Raw genomic sequence first — 9,290 nt, 5'->3', positions numbered from 1 at the left:
CATTTTGTTCCATAGATCTATATTTCTATCTGTCCTTCAATGCTATGCTGTCTTTTTAAATTTTTGTTTCTTTAAAAAATTTTTATTCTATATTGGAGCATAGTTGATTAGCAATGTCGTGTTAGTTGCAGGTATACCATACTGTCTTGATAATATATACTTCTATATTGCCTAAAAATTAAGTAGTGTGAATCCTTCAACTTTGTGCTTGTTAAAGATTCGTGTCAATGTATGACAAAACCCACTGAAATGTTGTGAAGTAATTGGCCTCCAACTAATAAAATAAAATTTAAAAATAAATAAATAAATAAATAAAAAATAAAAAAAAATTAAAAAAGATGGTTTCATAAATTTTGTCAATTTCTACAGGAAATCCTGTTGAGATTTTTTTTTTCATTTATTTTTATTAGTTGGAGGCTAATTACTTTACAATATTGTAGTGGGTTTTGTCATACATTGACATGAATCAGCCGTGGAGTTACCTGTTGAGATTTTAATTGGGAATTTGTTAGATTTATCTAACAACAGATAAATTCACCTTTCTCTGAGATACACTCTTACTAGTGGTAGAGTGATCCTTCTCCAAAGGATGCTAAGTAAAGATTAATATGGACAAATGGGGAAACTTAGGTTTTGAGAGGTTAATTAACTCATACAAGGTTACAGCTAACATTGCAGATGTGACTGAAACCTGGATCTGATTCACAAGCCTCTGTGTTTTCTCTGGTGCCAGACTACTAATTTTAGGATTTTCAGTGAAAATTCAGTGTGACTCCAGTGTGCTGTGGCTGCTAAAAGATGATCCTAATTGGTTTGCTGTTTAGAAAGAGGGTGAAAGTCGCTCAGTCATGTCCGACTCTTTGCAACCCCATGGACTATGCAGTTCATGGAATTCTCTAGGCCATACTAGAGTGGATAGCCTTTCTGTTTTCAGGGGATCTTCCCAACCCAGGGATCGAACCCAGGTCTCCCACCTGCAAGGAGATCCAACCAGTCAATTCTAAAGGAAATCATTACTGAATATTCATTGGAAAGACTAATGCTGAAGCTGAAACTCTAATCCTTTGGCCACCTGATGAGAAGAACTGACTCATTGGAAAAGACCTTAATGCTGGGAAAGATTGAAGGCAGGAGAAGAAGGGGATGACAGAGGATGAGATGGTTGGATGGCATCACTGACATGATGGACATGAGTTTGAGTAGATTCCAGGAGTTGGTGATAGACAGTTAAGCCTGGCATGCTGCAGTCCATGGGGTCACAAAGAGTCGGACACAACTGAGCGACTGAACTGAACTGAACTTAAATAGAGGGAGATGGGAATTCTGCCCTCCTCTGGCCTATCAGAACTGTTCTCAGGTATTGTGTCCAGTTCTGGGAAATATGCTCTTAGAGGGCTTGGGAACAGACTTTACCATCGTGTTCAGCAGAGAGCTGATGCTGGCATAGAAGCATCCTAGAGTTCTGTGCAATGTGGAAGAGCTTCAGCTTAGCCTAGGAAGGGAGAAACCAGGGGAGAAAAAACAAATAGCCTCAGAGATCAGAAAGGCTGTCTTGGGAAGCGTCTAGTGGCAGAACTTGTGAAAAAGTCTACGGTTTGGCTTGTTGAGCTCAGGGACATTTTCAGCTCTCATAGCCCATGAGTTCATGATCATTGGAAGTTGTGGTCTGTGCCTTATCAAAGTGTGTTCTCCTATTCTAGTAATTTGCACAGGACCTGAGCATAGTACTAACTCATTAATTGTTTCTTGAGTCGAACAGAACCCTTGCTATAAATATAATGGAATCATTAGAAAATTGAACCTCAACTATATTGGAGTTTAACTTGATAATGGAATTATTACCTAATTTTTCAACCCCTGAAACAAAAATTCTTTGTTAAGTGATACAATATTTATGTGAATTAGCACCAACCTTTGGGATGGCATTAAACATTCCCCATTAATAACGGCTTCTGAGTGATAGTGTATACTTGGCAAGGAATGGGAGCATTTATGGGTTTTCTCTCCCACTATTCACAGCCTTTCAATGAAAGCGGTGGCTCACTTGAGGTGAGGGAATAAAGAACAAGGGAGCACTTGGATTCTTCCCTGTGCTCTTCACATTGGGACTGGTGAACAAGGCTGACTTCATTCCACAGCTGGATTGATATGCAAATTTACCCCCACTAATTGGCTTCCCCAGCTGTCTCCAGAGGGCGGATGTATTCTTTTATAAAGTGCTGTCTAGGGCGGCATTGAGAACATTAGAACTACTTAATTGAATATCAATGAATCTTTATAAACCAATAATGATGAAGAGCCTGGGAAGCTTGATGTAGGTTTGGTGTATTGGGAAGAGTAGAGCCCTGAATTGAATTTGTGGGAAGTGAACATTTCTCTGGGTTTTATAAAATTCAGTTTAGGCTGCTTTGACCCGAAGTCCTTGAAAGCCCCACAGGTGCCTTCTTCAACACGTGAGGTGGTGCGGGTTGACCATGAGCAAATGCATGGGTCTATGTCCACTCCCCATAGATAGACAGACACATGCACACCTTTCCCCAATACAGGAAATCTTCCCCTAATACAGAAAAGCAAGAAGAGTCACTACTTTCCCAAAATCAGCTTCAGAACCTAGGGCACTGCCACCAAACTGAGAATACCTGCTCTCACTGCACAGTGCAGTGGGGTATGTCTCCTCTGTCCTGGCAGAGCTGACATTTGGACACTGATTTATGCCTTCAAGTCCTACCAGGAAGTCCGCTGAATGGACCAAAAGAGCAAGTCAAACTAAAAGAACAAATAAATCCCGTGCAGTTAAAAGCAGCTGGGCTGGTATTGCTGGATCTCTGGGATGTTTAGAAGTTCACTGAATTGTACCTAAGAGGAGGATTTCATTTTCCTCCTTTTCTCTCCCTCCCTCTAAAACCTGTGTTTCTAGACCTTCAAAAGCGTTATACAAAAAAGATACAACAAAACTGCAATTACACTAAAAGAAATAGACATAGATTGATGGAACAAAATAAAAACTCTAGAAACAGGCCCCAGTATATAAGAATTTATTATGCATTAAGGGTATTATTTCTGATCTGGGGAAAAGGACAACTTGATCCATAACAGGCACTGGGAGAATTGGTTAACTATTTAACATAAACACTTATTATTAAAGATAGACCTCACAGGATACTTCTAAACAAATTCGGATTGTTTAAAAAGTTTGATATGTATTACTTTCTCCATATATTCTCCCCTTCTCCCTCCTTCATGTAAAATAGACAGCCAATGGGGATTTGCTCTATGACTCAGGGAACTCAAACAGGGGCTCTGCGACAGACTGAAGGGTGGGATGAGGAGGGAGATGGGAGGGAGGTCAGGAGGGAGGGGCATGGGTGTACCTATGGCTGATTCTTGTTGATGTATGACAGAAAACCACAAACTTCTGTAAAGCAATTATCCTTCAATTTAAAAAAAGTTTGCTATGTGGCCATTTAAAATGAAATGAGATAGACATAGATACATAAACATAGATGGCTAGACATGAGATATTATTAGTTTTAAAAATCCAGTTGCAGAATAATATACCTATTCACATCTCTTTTGAGAAAACTGTATATAAAAATGTCCCCAGTAAAAATAATTACTTCGTTTATCAGAGAGAACCTTTTCCCTTGCATGACATGCTACAATGACACTTAGACATATATTCATAAAAACAAAGCAAAACCCCCCACAGAATCTCTGTGTGTTTTGGAATAAGCATGAAATACACTTTGATTTAAAAAAATCAAGAAAAGCAAAAAGAGTTATCTATACAAAAAGAAATAATGAAGGAGGCAATGAGCTGAATAATAATGTGATTTGGGGGTAAATAAAACATTTTCAGCTTGAAAGCGGAGGAAGAAGCCATAAAGAGAAAGTCTGATAAACTTGATTTTAAAAAAGAACTACAAGTCAAGAAAATCACCAAAAATAAAATTAAAGGGCCAATGACAGAGGCAGAACAATATTTGCAATGAATAAATATATCAAGTATTCTGACAAGTCAATAAGAAAAGATGAATTCGCTCAACAGAAACACAGGACACGGATATGAACAGACAGTTCACAATAGAGAAATACAAAAGCCAATAAACATGAAAACCATAATAGCAGTAAAAACTACAAATTTAAAAATGCTATCTTTATTATCTATCAAATTAGGAAGCTTTTCTTTTAGTGCTAATGTCAAGTTGTGGCAGAGATGTGAGAAGAACATTCATCTACACAGCTGGAAGACAATTGGCAATGTATATCGAGAGCCTTAGAATGTTTCATAGACTTTGGCCCAGGAATTCTATTTTTATTGACACACATCCTAAGCTCCTGCAGAGGTTCAATGTTCAAAGATTTACATATAAAGATTTTTACTCATAATAGCCTCAAATTGTGAATAACCTAAGTGTTCACTGATTGCCATTTAGTTCAATATATTAATTAAGTAATTATTAGTCAAGCAATTATGCTATTGCTATCTGAATGTTACATAAAAAATTTTTAAAGTATTTTAACAGACTACTGATATGAGGAAATGCTCATTCTCCAGAAATGGAAAAATAATACATAAAGGAGGAATCAAGATTACTCTCTCCTCTAAGTAGTTTCATCTTTAAAAGAATTCTCCCTGACACTTCATTCTCTTCTAACTACCTGACCAAGATTCCTTTCCTTTTATTCATGTCCAAATTTTTCATACGAGTAGTCCACAAACTCACCTCTTTTTCATTCTTAAAGCATCACAATTTGGATTCTAGCCCTGAATCTGCTCCCAGAAACTAACCACTAATGACAACTCTGTTACTAAATGTGGAAGATCCATTGCAGGTCTCCACACTGGTCAGGGCTGGTTTGTCTTCTTCCACGTGCCCTTTTAAGACTAGGTTCCCAAGCGGGAATCTTCTGACTATTCACTCTCTTCCTAGGTGATCTTATCCACTCTCAGGATTTTCATTATATTTCATTATTACCTTGGGCAGAGTACTCCTGTGATTCCTATCTTTTGCCCAGACTTCTGTCTTCAAACTTCAGAACCGTGTCTGTCTGTCTGTTGGATATTTCCATCTGGATGTCCCTCAATACAGTATTTACTGTTTCACTTGGTGGCATCACCACTCTTTCCGTAGGAATGTCCTTGTATGCTTATTTCTCTCTTTCTCCTTCTCTCTCTCACCCTTATCCTTACTCCCTCACTGCCCACTAAGAACATGCATGCACATTTAACCTCCTCAATAGCAGGCACCATGGCTTAGTCACCAGTGTACCCCAGCATCTTGTGTAGTGCCTGGTACCCAAGTAGGTGCTTAAATATTGGTTAAATGAATGAATGAAACTATTGACTCTTTATTCACATTAATTCTTTTGATTCTTTCACTGATTTTGCTTGTATCTTTAAAGCAGAGAGAAAAATGTAAAAATTGCTTTCCTTCTGCCATCTTTTGTGGGAATAATATCAAGTAAAAAATGTGAGTGCCCGCTTAGGTCCCTCCAGTCACATTAAAAGCTGATCCCTACAACATTTTGCTGCATAAACATCTTGACCTTGATTATACTTGTAAGTACATGGTTAAATGTAAATACATATAAACATGTCCTTTTTAATGGAAGTACAGTTGATGTACAAAATTGTGTTAGTTTCAAGTGCATAGCAAAGTGATTCAGTTATATATATATATATGTATATATATTTTAAATTGCAATCATATTAGACATATGAGACTGCAATTTATTCTTTCACCTAATAAGATATCATGGATGTCTTTACAGGACACATAAAATCTATCCTTGCTTTTTTTATGGCTACATAGAGCCCCATTGTGTAGATATACTGTAATAAATTGAAGCATTCCTTATTGATAAAAACTTAGGTTGTTTACCTAAGTAAATATTTTTGTAGAAGGAATTATAGATTCTTTGAAATGAATTTTAGTATTGTGAAGCATGTAGATACAAAATTTTATTACATATTGCCTAGTTTTATACATATATAAATGCATGTATCAATGCATATATAATTATACACGTATTTATATGTGCTCACTCTATTTAACAGTCCATGTGTATTTAGTTCCTTTTACAACCAGTAATATATGATATTACCAACCTTTTAATGCTTGCTGATTTGACTGGAAAAATAGTGTATTATTTTAATTTTTATGCTCTTTAGTAAAACTGAACATATTTTAGTACATTAATTGGCTGTTTGTATTATTTTTTTAAAATCTGTGAATAACATCTGGTATTCTTTGATCATTTTTTAATTAATTAATTTTTATTTTTGACCATGCCAGGTGGCATGTGGGATCTTTGTTGCTGGACCAGGGACCTAACCTGAGCCCCCTGCAGTGGAAGTGCAGTCATAACCACTGGAACACCAGGGAAGTCCCTTTCAATCATTTTTTGATTGGATTGTTTGTAGAAATACTTTGCTTAGAAGAACTATTAACCCTTTTGTCAGATATGCTGCAAATATTTTTCCTAGTCTATTGTTTGTCCTTTATATATATTGTTTGCCATATAGTTTTAAATCTTCTAGGTACTAATATTGTCAATATTTTGCTTTAGGGTTTTTCGGTTTGAATATTTTACTTAAATATTACTTTCTACTTTCTTGTAAAACTCCAGTTTTTACATGTTGCTTTTTAACTTACCTGAATATTTTTTGTATAATGTGTGAAATAAAGTTGCATATTTTATTCCAAATAGATAATGGTCCCTATGTGCTATTGAATAATGTTTACTTTCCCCAATGATTTATAAATATCATAAACCTTATTATACATTACATTCATAGACAGGTATATATGTCTGTTTCTAGAATACTTATTCTGTTTATTTGATCTACCTGATTCTTTCTGTGCTGGTAATATGCTATTTTAATAGATTTTGATATTTATAGTAGATTAGTACATATGTTCTCCATTATTCTTCTTATCTAAACGTGTTCTTATTTATAATTACATTATATCTTCCAGAAGAAACTCAGAATCAACTTGTAATGTTCAAAAAAATTGTCATTGATTCTTTGATTGGAGTCACATTTTTATAATAATTTACAAAAAATCTGCCTCTTGATGATACTATCTTTCTCTGTAGGAATCAGGTGTGTCAGATCCATCCATTTGGATCTTATTGTGTGTCCTTTGATACGATTTGGGTTCTTCTAAATCCTTCTAGATTTGCTGTTCATCAAGCCTCTGTTCTGACATTTGGGCCAGTCTGGATAAAGTAGATTTTTCTTTTTTTAAAAAAATGGATAAAGTAGATTTTTCTTAATGAGGGATTGGATATGCAGATCAGGGACAAGGGAGGGAATGATTGTCTCAGAATCACATAGTAAATTAATGATGGGGCTAGGCTGATGGTAGAGACAGAGATGGAGAGAGAAAAATAGGGAGAAACAGGGATATTTTGCACAGAAGGTAAATTATCTTTGCAAAGGGAGGAACTGTGATCCACCCACAAAGTGGGTGGAAGGAGTGGTAAAGACAAAGAGTGGGGGACCGTTGTGCCCCTCTTTTGCTCACAGGACTTACTGTCAAGAGGGTACAGAGTGTGCAGAGTGTGCTTAATACACAATTATTTGCAGTAAGTCTGTTATTAGAAGATCAGAGGGATGGGATGGGGAGGGAGGTGGGAGGGGGGATCGGGATGGGAACACATGTAATTCCATGGCTGATTCATGTCAATGTATGGCAAAAACCACTACAATATTGTAAAGTAATTAGCCTCCAACTAATAAAAATAAATGGAAAAAAGAAAAGAAGAAGATCCGAAACTCTGGGTGGGAGCTCAAGTCATTTAGAGACTTAACTATAACCAGACCCTCCACATCTCAGTGGTCCGGGAAACAAGGGTTATTCGTAGATGGTTGGACTAAGTCAGAAGTTATTTAGATAATGCATCGTGAGCAGCAGCCTCTACTAGACAGATTACCCAGCTAAGAGCCAAGAAGCCTGAGTCATAATTTTGCCCCAAACACGAACTCACCAAGGGAGTTTGTGCCAATCACGAAATCTCTCTGGGCTTCACCTTTTCCTAATGCAACACTGAGATGCTACCTGATCCTGCCCTGTTTAGCTAAAGGGGCACTAGTAGGTTAGAACCAGGGTCAGCCTGTAAGTAAACAATGAATGCAGGGAAGAAGACAACGTGGTCACCATGAAAAGGGGTGCACGGAGCTCTGAAGAAGTAGCAGTTCAGCTAGATCCAGAGGGAGAAGAAGAGGATGACAGTGTGGGCATCAATCATGATGGGGAAGGAACCTTGACTATGGCACATGCTTTGGAGCCAGCCGTAGGCAAGAACCCTCTAGAGGTAAGATAAGGAAAACCCCAAGAACTAGGGCAGGTGAGAGGAGGGAGGTAGATGTGAAGAATTTCCAGGATAACATTGCTGTGTCTCCAGTGTCCTGATTAAAGGCATTGAGAGGAAGGGAAGGCCAGGGGTGAGAAAAGCTGGAGACCTCTGCAGGGGGAGTATTGGTCCATAGGGAGGACAAGAACTGCTGTGCAGTCAGAAACAATCTGGTGGGGACTTTACTTATTAATCTGATTGCAACTGACCCATGAGATGATTAACAGTAATTCACATCCTGGGGAGTGAGAGGTTTGATGGTAGCTTCAGCTGGGCTGAGAAATGTGATTTGTGGTGGAGACTGTATCAGGATAGAAGGGGCCAGAGTGGCAGTGGGGATGATTCTACTTGGCAGCCTATAGCCAGGGAAGCTGTTCACTCTGCAGAAATGAAACACTGACCCGATAAGCCAGCCATTGGAGATGTAGACAGTTGCAGGACGAGGAGCTGACAGTCTGGAGACCTGGCCTGAGCCTGCAAATGTGACCCAAAGAGCTGGAGGGACAAGTGGGAACTCTCCAACTTGAGTCAGGCAAGAGTTGGATCTGGGGAAAGAACTCTGCTTCTTTGGAGTTTATTTCCCAGAACATACACAGGGAAGACATTGTAAGGACTCTTGCTTTAGGGGAGACTATAATAATAGTGAAGCCTCAGTCATAAGAGTTTGAGCAAGCTCCGGGAGTTGGTGATGGACAGGAAGGCCTGGTGTGCTGCAGTCCATGGGGTCGCAAAGAGCTGGACATGACCGAGCGACTGAACTGAAGTCAGAAGGTTGTCATGGTTCCAGTTTTGGTTCGGAAATTGTTTTGTGTGCAGATGTTGGGGAGACCTAAAGACAGGACATGGATGTTGTACCAGCAATCACTGGTGGAGCAAGAAGCCTTGGTGACTCTGCTGTTTCATTGGCAGAAGGACATTGGGCATGC

The sequence above is a fragment of the Muntiacus reevesi genome, chromosome X, assembly GCF_963930625.1.
Source record: "Muntiacus reevesi chromosome X, mMunRee1.1, whole genome shotgun sequence".
NCBI lineage: Eukaryota > Metazoa > Chordata > Mammalia > Artiodactyla > Cervidae > Muntiacus > Muntiacus reevesi.
This window is presented reverse-complemented; position numbering follows the sequence as displayed.